The sequence below is a fragment of the Macaca fascicularis genome, chromosome 2 (genome assembly GCF_037993035.2).
Source record: "Macaca fascicularis isolate 582-1 chromosome 2, T2T-MFA8v1.1".
Lineage (NCBI taxonomy): Eukaryota > Metazoa > Chordata > Mammalia > Primates > Cercopithecidae > Macaca > Macaca fascicularis.
The window spans coordinates 56,335,903-56,348,159 of NC_088376.1; the positions used below are offsets into that span (position 1 = coordinate 56,335,903).

At 34.3% G+C, this 12,257-nt stretch overlaps 1 long non-coding RNA gene across 5 annotated transcripts in view; it reads right to left on the minus strand.

Moving 5' to 3' along the window:
* Positions 1–853: 853 nt before the first annotated feature.
* LOC102140330 (uncharacterized) overlaps positions 854–12,257 on the minus strand; it is a 354,334-nt gene continuing 342,930 nt past the window's right edge. For 4 of the 5 annotated variants that reach the window (XR_012431797.1, XR_006696170.3, XR_010584991.2 and 1 more), the window contains one exon: positions 854–2,949. This is a non-coding gene — a long non-coding RNA (uncharacterized lncRNA). The remainder of the gene's footprint in view (positions 2,950–12,257) is intronic. The other variant, XR_010584992.2, reaches the window with a different exon arrangement.

Here is a 12,257-nt window from a genome sequence, read left to right on the forward strand (position 1 = left end):
TTTCTAGCAGTGCACAATACCATAATAAAATACATTTTAGGAATCATCTTCTATAAACAGTATCCCTGGTAATCATTAAGATGTCATCTTTATTATGCCAAGGCCAAAACCAATGTTAGGGCTTAATATAGTTTGCATTTCTGTTTCTTCTTGTCTTACGTAACCTGTATTTTTGACAGCCATTTAGCTTACATTATAATAGTATAATGTACCATGACAATGTATGTGTCACGACAGTATTGCACTCAGTGAAAAAGCTGTTGCATCTATGGACTTGAAAACATAAATCATGAAAGCTTTGTTGCAAAAATTTATTATTTAATCAGTTTGGAAGTTGAGTGATATTTTAATTGCCTCTTTGTTTACCATTCTGATCATGATTTACACTTTACTGCTATCCAGAGTCTATGTTAACTAGTAAAAACAAACCGTATTTGAGAGTTCACTCTTAAATCTAAGATCAAATGATTTTTCAGATTATTTATTTAAAAACAATTCTACAGGCCATGCTCACAATTTATAATTGCTTAGGCGCAAGTCAGTGTAAAACAATAGTGCTACATTTAAAACATGTTGTTTAGAATGAATTTGCTCATTAAAAGGTCACAGAACCTCATCAAGCTTCTCATAAAACTGTATGGCTTAAAATTTAACCTAGCAGTTTCATGGTGTGAAATCTTTTTTGACATGTTTCTCAAAAAGATAAAAAGAAAACTTGCAGAAAATTTCATTTGGGTAGGATATTAACTAATAAGATTCAATCAAAGATATTTGAAATTTCTTCAAGATAAAATTAAAGATAAAAAGATAAAAATTAAAGGTAAAATTAAAGATAAAAGATAACAAAGCTATTTTAAGTAAAAGATAAACTTTTATTCTAGCACTAGTAGTTGGTTAATTTAAACTGCCTAAGTATGACCAAGAAAAAGAGAGAAAAAAGATTCCTCATACATATCTAGAAAGCAATAAACTCATTAAAAGTTGCTTACAAAATCTTCGTAGATTTTCCAAGCTTTAACAAAATTCCAAGGTATTACTCGAATAGGCCAGATGATTGAAAAGGTTATTTAGATAGAACTATCTCATGACTTACACATAACACACATGATATATATTATTTTTATTCTGTTAGAAAGTCAAGACATAAAACGATTGGCAGGAGTTCCTTATCAGAACAGAATCTCTTAGAACTAGAAATGAATGCCTTTTTCCACACACGAACTCTTTGGCTGCATAAAAGTATCCATGGAAACCCTTACCTGTTAGTTCTAATATGCATATACAAGGTTATTTTCTTTTCCATTTTATTTCAACAAAAACGTGAATGGAATAGAAAGCACTGAACTACTAGAAACTTCCAAGGCCTTACATAACAGTTTTTGACAAAAAGTTCATTATATTTTTATAGTTTCTATTTGGCACAAGACTAAATGACTTTACAGAATATGTTCATCAATATATGTAACAAGGATTATTAAATGTCCTATTATGCTTATGGATACAAATTTATGTTTTTATTATTCAGGAGCCACAGTTGGTGTACATTCAATTTAAATGATATTTTATCATTTTTCAGTCAAATAAAATATATGTAGTGAAAAAGTACCTCCTAAAACTTCCTAAAAGCTAGCTTGCATCTGGATAAGGTGTGGAATTGAAGGAAGAAGCTAAAGAGAGTTGATGATTGCAGAAAAGCCAAGAGCATGGTATTTATTTTAAAAAGTTTTTAATTGGATAGTTCACAGAATGAAAGAACTATGGAAACAAATGAAGTGTACCCAGATGCAAACAAGAAAAGGATATTTATTCAGAGCTGGCATAGTAAGGAAGTCAACCGCCATTATTTATGTTTGGCAGAGACTCAAAGGCAGGCAGAGGAGTAGGAAAGCTTTAGAATGGAAAAAAGGGAAGACTTCGGGTCTGCTTGATTGAAGGCTATTGGTATAAAGGAGTCGGAAGCCCAATAACTGAAAGAAAAGTATCCTATGAGGGTGATTAGGCAGCATATTTGTCTTTCTTCAGTTGGTCCAAAGTTGGAAGTAGAGGAAGGCAGCTAAAAATTGTGAAAGTTGTCCATTATTGATCAGGTACTGACCGTTTTGGGCTAATTGCCGTGGAGGCTGTGGTCTTGCTCTGGTTATTGCAGTTTGTGGGTTAGAATTCTATTTCTATGTGTGGTGTGACTGTGTATTCAGTCTCTCAGAACTAAAGGCTAGTGATATCGTCAATTAACTAAAAAAGCTGAGCTCTGAGGCAGACATTAAAGAAAAGTAAAGAAAGTGGACTAGGTATTTAAAAAATGAGTAATAAGAGAATGGCAGCAGCAAGAGAAAATTTTTAAAAATGGAAATAAATGTGTGAACCACAGTTTGGGAATAAAGGTGGAGATGGGGCAGAAAAAAACAGAAGCAAGCAGGCTAACGGTCTTTTTGTATCTCTCTTTGAAAGGAGAGAGATCAAGAAATAAGATTCAATAAAAGATACTTGAAATTCCCATATGCAATACTGAATTTATCATAGCAGGCTCATACATTTTTCACTGAGTTAAGAAATATTCAATTAAATGGAAATATCAAACACATAGGATAGTCAATTTACTGAAATATGAAAGCCCTTCAATATTTCAGTTGATATCTTTTAACATTGTGAGCCAGTGTTTGTGTAGCAGGGCTCTTCTTTCAAAACTAGATTAAATTATATGTTTCTCAGGTTGGCCCTGGAGATCAAAATGTCTTTATTCAAGGGCATGCAGGCAAAAGAACAAGCACATTTATCATGGAACATTCAATAGTCCTTTACTGTCTGATGCATCAGATCTTCTGTCCAAACTTCCCACGGATTGCTCGAGTCCTGCGGATCTGGATCATTCTGTGTTCCCAAGCCCATCTGTGTTCTGTTGGCAGCTGAGAGATTGCATACTGTAATCTCTCTCTCTCTGATGTATGTCTTCTAAGAAACCCAAACATAAAGAGTAACACATGTTTATTAATTTTACTTTTACATATGAAAAGTTGCAATGTTATAAGTGATTCTGGAGTTGTGGGAAATTAAACATGCACAAGAGGGTCCTCAAATCAAAGGCCAGGATGTGGTCCCTAGTTCTTAGCTCCAGTGTGACTCCAACAACCTCCAGTAGAGATAAAGGCAGCATCTCACCATAATTATTCAGTTCTACTCTCCACCAAGAGGAGAATAAAATAATTCTTTTCCTTGTTTTTTTTTGTTTTTTGTTTTTTCATTTTAAAAGCATTCTTTCACTTTTAAAAGCACTTTTGAGGTAATCCTGGATCTGCTTTATAAATGTCATGAATCATATAGGCAGTAAAACAATGGAGAGGGGGAATTAGCAATAAGATTATGCTATTTGGTTAGTTTCATAATGTAATATTCTTCCCCTTAATTTACTCAATATTGGTAATTAGTAATGTGATTTTTAACTTATCTCATAAAATACGGTCTTGGATTTCAGGACAATCCTTGGTATGAGGGAACATTTTTCGTTTGTGTCCTCTTCCTTTGTAGGGGTACTCAAGACTTTGAATGCATGGGCTCAGTCCTGCTGTGCACTTTCTACACAAATCCTGACCAAGCCTGCGAATATGGACAAATATTTATTCAGACCAATAGGTAGAGTTTGGCATTGACCTGGCACCCAGAGTGCCCAAAGTAGTTGCTGTTCTACATATTCACCAACCACCTGTCTTCATCCCAAACTTTACCTTATGATCAGATTTCTATTGATTTCTTTTTTTGTCATATATGCTAAACCCCAACAATTTTAGCTCAGCTTCTCTTTGTCATGTACTTTATTGCAGGAGATAGGGGAAGACTCTGTTGTTCAAACCTGTAGCCACTGGATCACATCATGTTCAGACAGAGCTCACTGAAACCATAATGCAGGCCCTTCCTTGAGAAAGGGCTACTGATCTACCTCTCTGAGCAACTTTGATCTCATGGCTTGTAAGGCCAAACTGAATTGAGTGGGCAAGTGATTTTCAAACCAGTCACAGATATTACATAACAGCTTCTCGTGCACATGGGAGACGGAGTCTCACTCTGTCGCCAGGCTGGAGCACAGTGGCGTGATCTTGGCTCACTGAAACCTCCGACTACCTGGTTCAAGAAATTCTCTTGCCTCAGCCTCCTGAGTAGCTGAGATTATAGGCATGCACCACCACGCTCAGCTAATTTTTGTATTTTTAGTGCAGACGGGGTTTCACCATGTTGGCCAGGATGGTCTCCATCTCCTGACCTCGTGATCTGCCCACCTTGGCCTCCCAAAGTGCTGGAATTACAGGCATGAGCCACCGTGCCCAGCCAACATTTTTGCTTTTTGAAAGACACTGATGGGAATGAAAAAAATCTACAGATTAAGAGAAAATAATTGCAAATTATATATTTGATAAGAGATTCATATCCAGAATACTTAAAACACTGTCAAAATTCACTGCTAAGAAAACAGGCAACCCCATAACAATTTGGGCAAACAATTTGAACATATACTTCCAAAAATAAAAGATATGCATAATATATTAGCACATAAAAATATGTTCAAATTTTTTTTCATCAAAGACATGTAAAATTGAAACCACAATGATATACCACTAGACATCACAGTAGTGCTTAAAGTGAAAAAGGCTTATAATAAGCGTTAACAAGGATGTGGAGAGACTGAAACTTTTACCATTCTGACAGGTAATGTAAAATGGTAGAACCACTTCCAGCAACAGTTTGTTGGTATCTTAAAAAGTTAAACATGTAGCTATTATATGTTCTAGCCACTCCACTCCTATACATTTACCTAAGGTAAATGAAAATATATGTCTATTCAAAGACTTATACATACATATTCATATCAACTATATTCGGAAACAACTCCAATTTTTATCAACCGGTAAATGGATAGAAAATTCTGGGATATCCATGCAATATTTTTTATTCAACAATGATAACTAATGAGTTGGCCAGCATGGTGTCTCATGTCTGTAATCCCAGCATTTTGGGAGGCTGAGTCAGGCGGATCACTTGAGGTCAGGAGTTCGAGACTAGCCTGGTCAAAATGGTGAAACCCTGTCTTTACCAAAAATAAAAAAAAATTAGCCAGGTGTGGTGGTGCATGCCTGTAATCCTGGCTACTCAGGAGGCTGAGGCAGGAGAATCACTTGAACTTGGGAAGTGGTGGTTGCAGTGAGCCGAGTTCGTGCCACTGCACTCCAGCCTGGGTGACAGAGTGAGACTGTCTCAAAACAAACAAACAAAAACCAAAAAAACTTATTAGTTATTGATACCCATACAACATAGATGAGTTTCAAAAATAACTAAGCAGTGTAAAATAAGTCAGACAATAAAAAGAGAACATATAGTTTGATTTCATTCATATAAAATTCTAGAAAATACAAACTAACCTATGGGGCAAAAAGCACACCAGTGGTGAGAGTTGATGAAGGGAGAGATGACAAAGAGAGATTGTAAAGGGACATGAGGTAAGTTTGGATGTGATGGGTATGATTATTTCCTGCTCATAGTTTTCTGGGTGTACACATCTGTCCAAATTTATTAAATTACACATTTTCAATATATGCCATTTATTTTATGTGAATTGTACCTCAATATAGTTGTAAGGGAAAACAGCAACATGGTGGTCTTTGAATTCCTCACCTTTAAAATAAGAAAGACAAACTATAATTATTGCTGAGGACCAAAATTCTGTGATTCTGTAAACAAGAAGGCTAAAGATGAGGCCCAAAGGTAGGAGATTGTACATACAGTGTTGTTAATGTCTTGTTGAAACTGCAGAATAAGAGCGTATATTACTGGGTAATGAGAGTATTTCCCCTAAAATAAAATGGATTCTAGTTTGTGGCTCTTTGGCCTAGGGATGGGGAAAATCTTCCTCCTTCTAGTCCTAATGGGGGTGGCCAGCCATTCTTAGCTACATGGAGATAGGCTGGAAGGGAACAGCAAAACAGGCCTGCAAGTTCTCAGTGACAATGACATTGACCATAGCTGCTACAGCCAATGTTACTCACACTGAAAACTTGTGTGGACATATGTCAAGATCCTGGGATATGTGATAATCAGGCAGTGGTGAGGAATATCCTAAGTTCCAGGGGTCATGTATGAGTTTTGGATTTTATACCAAGGTAGCAGAATTTCCAGAGAAATCCTTTTGAATAGAGAGGAGCAAAATGGATCTCTTGAGTCTCAGTCACCAAAGGAAGTGGCACGGTAGCAATTCAAGAAGGCCAGCTTGGACCTGGCAGACTACATCCCGAGCACATGTGAGAAAGTACTTCTTGAATTGGTGAATCAGCAGAAAAGAAGAATTTGGAAGTATACTTACATTGACAGCATTTCTTTATATATCTCAGGTAAACATATAGTTTAATAGGTTAGGGCCAATAATGCAATGGTTAGAAGAGTGGACACGAATTCCCGGTGCCTTTCTTAACCTTCTTCAGCATACATGCGTTACAAAATAATGCAAGGATTTAAAAATCATGCTATATTCCTGACCCGCATACCACTATAACCCTAATTATACTGTTTCTGCTCACTTAGCAACTAGCCTATATCTTACATGTAGCTCATAGTACAAGACAGCTTTCAGTGGAAGATCTTTAGAAATATGATTAAATACCATCTTGATATTTGGGAAATTATCATCAGATTATTGTCTTGAAATATCACCTAAGAATTATTTCATGTCTTATGTACTTTGAACCATACAAAACTGCTGTTTTAATAGGTCAAATATGGTTTCAAATTGGAAATTTCATGATTCAAAATCAAAAGGTAAAGAAGGAAGGAGGAAAAATGTCAGAATGACAAAGAGAAGGAAAAAAACCATAGATGTTATTTCAAGCCATCAATGTGCATTAAAGAGATATTTCTCAAATCTAGACTATTAATATGAACCACAAATACAATAACTTCAGATACATAATTTACAACTGATTAAACTTGTTTCAAGTTATTTTATATTGGTTACCACTATTGTTGAACTTGCTTCCACAGATCACATATTTTGGCAGAGATATCAGTTGCTTTTATTTTATTACTTTTTTTTCTCCTAGAGCCTTCAGATGAGATATATTATTACTTATGGAGAACAGGAACAAAATAGACGTTTTTCTTTGACATTTTCTATGAAACTGTAAATTGGATTATACTACAGCTATTTCAAGAGGTCATTTTACTTGGTTTTTGAAGAGAGAAAAAGTGATTAATGTTAAGAAACCCTTGATATAGGACTTTAGTGTCCTTGAGCTCCGTATAACTACCTTTTCTAAAGCTGCTAACACACTGCAAGCGATCAATGACTCAATAATGTAAATTTATAAAACACATTGTACACACATACACACACATACACACGTACGTGACCTTCCAGAAGTTGTTCATGTGTTAGAAATTAAGTTTTTGAAGTCTGTAGGTTACCATGGAAATCTGCTGTTGATGCTCACTCCATTAACACATTCATTCCTAGAAAATAACAGCTCTGATTCCTTTACCATTGTCATTAATAATACTGTTGTGCTATCAAATACTACATCTTATTTATTCTATCTAACTATATTTTTGTACTCATTAACCATCCCTTTTCCTCCCTACACCCACTTCACTTCCAAGCCTCTGGTAACTACCATTCTACTCTGTATCTCCATGAGTTTAATTATTTTGATTTTTAGTTTCCACAAATAAGTGAGAACATGCAATGTTTGTCTTTCTGTGCCTGGCATATTACACTTCATATAATATCCTCCAGCTTCATCCATGTTGTTGCAAATGACAAGATCTCATTCTTTTTTGGCTGAATGGTATGCCATTGTAGATGCATACTGCGTTTCCTTTATGTGTTCATCTGTTGATGGATACTTAGGCTGATTCCCAATCTTGGCTATTGTGAATAGTGCTGCAATAAAAATGGCAGGACACATATCTCTTTGATATACTGATTTACTTCTTTTGGGTATATACCTAGTAGTGGGGTTGCTGGATCATATGGCAGCTCTGTTTTTAGTTTTTTGAGGAATCTCCATACTGTTCTCCATAGAGACAGTACTAATTTACATTCCTATCAACAGTGTATAAGGGTAACATTTTCTCCACATCCTCACCAAAATTCATCATTGCCAGTCCTTTGTATATAAGAAAAGCCATTTTAACTGGTATGAGATGATATCTAATTGTAGTTTTGATTTGCATTTTCCTGATGTTCAATGCCATTGAGCACCATTTCATATACCTGTTTGCCATTTTTATGTCTTCTTTTGAGAAATGTCTACTTAGATATTTTGCCCATTTTAAAAATTGGATTATTAAATTTTTTCCTATTGAGCTGTTTGAGCTGCCTATATATTCTGGTTATTAATGCCTTGTCAGATGTATAGCTGGAAAATATTTTCTTTCATTTTGTGAGTTGTCTCTTCACTTTGTTGATTGTTTTGTTTGCTGTGCAGAAGCTTTTAAACGTGATGTGATCACATTTGTCCATTTTTGCTTTGTTACCTGTGCCTGTGGGGTTTACTCAAGAAATCTTTGCCCAGATCAATGTCCTGGAAAGTTGCCCCAATGTTTTCTTTTAGCGGTTTTACAGTTTGATGTCTTAGATGCAAGTTTTTGATTCATTTTGATTTGATTTTTGTATATGGTAAGAGATAGGGGTCTAGTTTCATTCTTCTGCATATGGATATCCACTTTTCCCAGCACCATTTATTGAAGAGATTATCCTTTCTTCAATGTATTTTCTGGGCATTTTTGTTGAAAACGAGTTCACTGTGGATGTATAGATTTATTTCTGAGGTTTGTATTCTGTTCCATTAATCTATGTGGCTATTTTTATGCCAGTACCGTACTGTTCTGGTTAGTATAGATCAGTAATATAATTTGAAGTAAGGGGAAGTGATTCTTCCAGTTTTGTTCTTTTTATATCAGGATGGCTTTCTGGGTCTTTTGTTGTTCCATATAAATTTTAGGTTTTTTTTTCTATTTCTGTGAAGAATGTCATTGGTTTTTTATAGAGATTGCATTGAATCTGTAGTTTGTTTTGGCATGTGGACATTTTAACAATATTGATTCTTCCAATTCATGAATATCGAGTATCTTTCCATTTTTGTGTCCTCCTCAATTTCTTGCATCAGTGTTTTATAGCTTTCATTACAAAGGTCTTTCACTTCTTTGATTAAATTAATTCCTAGGTATTTTATTTGTAGCTATTGTAAATGAGATTACTTTTTCAAGTTGTTTGCTGTTGGCATATAGAAATGCTAGTGATTTTTGTACACTGATTTTTGTATCCTGCAACTTTACTGAATTTGTTTATCAGTTCTAATAGTTTTTGGTAGAGTCTTTAGGTTTTTCCAAATATAAGACCATATCATCTGCAAGGGCAATTTGATTTCTTCCTTTCCAATTTGGATGCCCTTTTTTCTTTCTCATGTCTGATTGCTTTAGTTAGGACTTGCAGTACTATGTTGTGTAACAATAACATATGGTGAAAGTGGTGCATCCTTGTCTTGTTTCAGATCTGAGAAGAAAGCCTTTCAGTCTTTCCCTGTTCAGTATGATACCACCTGTGGGTCTGTCACACACATGGCTTTCATTATATGTGTCAATTGGTTTTATGTGTCTAGAAATTTATCCATTTATCATTGTATTGAGGTGCGTTCCTCGTATACACAGTTTTTTTAGGGTTTTTATCATGAAGGGATGTTAAAGGTTATCATATGCTTTTTTCAGCATAAATTGAAAAGATCATATGGTTTTTGCCTGTCATTTTGTTGATGTGATGTGTCACATTGATTGATTTCCATATGTTGAACCATCCTTGCATCCCTGGAAAAGATCCTACTTGGTCATGAAGAATCATCTTTTTAATGTGTTGTTGAATTCAGTTTGCTAGTATTTTGTTGAGGATTTTTATATCAATGTTCCTCAGTGATATTGACCTGTAGTTTACTCTCTCTGTCTCTTTTTTAAAATGTATATGTGTCTACTCTTTCTATCTCTTTTTAAAAATGTATATGCGTCTAGGGTAATACCAGTCTTGTGAAATGAGTTTGGAAGTGTTCCCTCTTTCTTTATTTGTTGAAATAATTTGAGTAGAATTGGTGTTATTTCTTCTTTAAATGTTTGGTAAAATTCATCAGTGAAACAATTGCATCCCAAAATTTTGCTTTGCTGGGAGACATTTTATAACAGCTTTAATGTCATTACTTGTTATTTTTCTATTCAGATTTTGGATTTCTTCATGGTTCAATCTCGGTAGATTGTATGTATCTGGAAATTTCTCTGTTTATTCTAGGTTTTCCATTTTATTGGCATATAATTGCTCATAGAAGCCTCTAATGATCCTCTAAATTTTTGCCATATCAGTTGTAATATCTCTTTTTTCATCTCTATTTTTATTTAGGTCTTCTTTCTTTCTTAATCTGGCTAATGGTTTGTTGATTTGTTTTCATGTTTTCAAAAACCACCTGTTCATTTTTTAAATCTTTCATATTTTTTCTTTTCATTTTCATTTATTTCTGCTCTGATCTTTATTATTTCTTCTACTAATTGTGGGTTTTGTTTGCTCTTGCTCTTTCAGTTTCTAAAGATGCATCATTAGATTGTGTATTTGAAATTTTTCTTTCCTTCTTTCTTCCTTCCTTCCTTCCTTCCTTCCCTTCCTTCCTTCCTTCCTTCCTTCCTTCCTCCCTCCCTCCCTCCCTCCCTCCCTCCCTCTCTCTCTCTCTCTCTCTCTTTCTTTCTTTCTTTCTTTCTTTCTTTCTTTCTTTCTTTCTTTCTTTCTTTCTTTCTTTCTTTCTTTCTTTCTTTCTTTTTTCTTTCTCTTTCTTTCTTTCTCTCTTCCTTTCTTTCTTTCTTTCCTTCTTTCTTTCTTTTCTTTCTCTTTCTATAAGCCTTCCACTTAGTACTTCTTTTGCTGTATCCCATAAGTTTTAATATGGTGTGTTTCTATTCTCATTTGTTTTGAAAATTTTTTAAATTTCCTTTTGAATTTCCTTATTGACTGATTGTTCATTCGGGAACATATTGTTTAATTTCCATGTGTTTGTATAGTTTCCAAAATTCCTCTTGTTATTGATTTTTAGGTTTTTTCATTGTGATTTGAGAAGATACTTGATATGATTTCAATTTTTAAAAAAAATTTTAAGACTTGTTTTTTGCTTAAGATGTGGCCTTTGAGAATGCTGAGGAGAAGAGTGTGTTTTCTGCAGCTGTTGGATGAAATATTCTGTAAATATCTATTAGGTCCATTTGGTCAAGAGTACATATTAAGTCTAATGTTTCTTTGTTGATTTTCTGTCTGGATGATTGGTCCAATGCTGAAAGTAGGGTGCTGAAGTCTCCAGCTATTATTATTTTGGGGTCTATCTCTCTCTTTGGCTATAATAATATTTGTTTTATATACCTAGGGGCCTAGTGTTTGGTGCATATGTATTTTCAACTGTTATATCCTCTTGCTGAATTGGCCCCTTTATCATATAATGACCTTCTTTGTCTTTTTAAAATAGTTTTTGTTTTGAAACCTACCTTGTTGGATATAAGTATAGCTACTCCTGCTTTTTTTTTTTTTTTTTTTTTTTTGTTTCATTTGCGTGGAATACCTTTTTATCATCCCTTTATTTTCAGTCTTTATTTGAGTCTTATAGGTAAAGTGTGTTTTATTTGTCTTATAGGTTAAGTGTGTTTCTTGTAGGCAACAGATCATTGGGTCTTGCTTTTTAATCCATTCAGCCACTCTATGCCTTTTGATTGAGAAGTTTAGTCTGTTTATATTTAGTGTTTTCGTTCATAAGCAAAAACTTACCCCTGCCATTTTGTTACTTATTTTCTGGTTGTTTTGCCGTCTTCTCTTCCTTCTTTTCTTCCTTTCTGTCCTCCTTTTGGTGAAGATGACTTTCTCTGGTGGTATGATTTAATTTCTTGCTTTTTATTTTTTGTGTATCCATTGTATGTTTTTTAATTTGAGGTTACCATGAGTCTTCAAATACTATTTTATAATCCATTATTTTAAGCTGACGACAACTTAACACTATTTGCATAAACAAAGAAACAAAAAGAAAACTAATAAAGACTTTACGCTTAATCTGACCCCCTATACACTTTTAAAGTTTTTGTTGTTTCTATTTATATTGTATTACATTGTCTATGTCATGAAAAGTGGTTGTAGTTTGTATTTTTGATAGGTTTATCTTTTAGTCTTTCCACTTAAGATATGAGTAGTTTACATACCACAATTACAGTGTTAT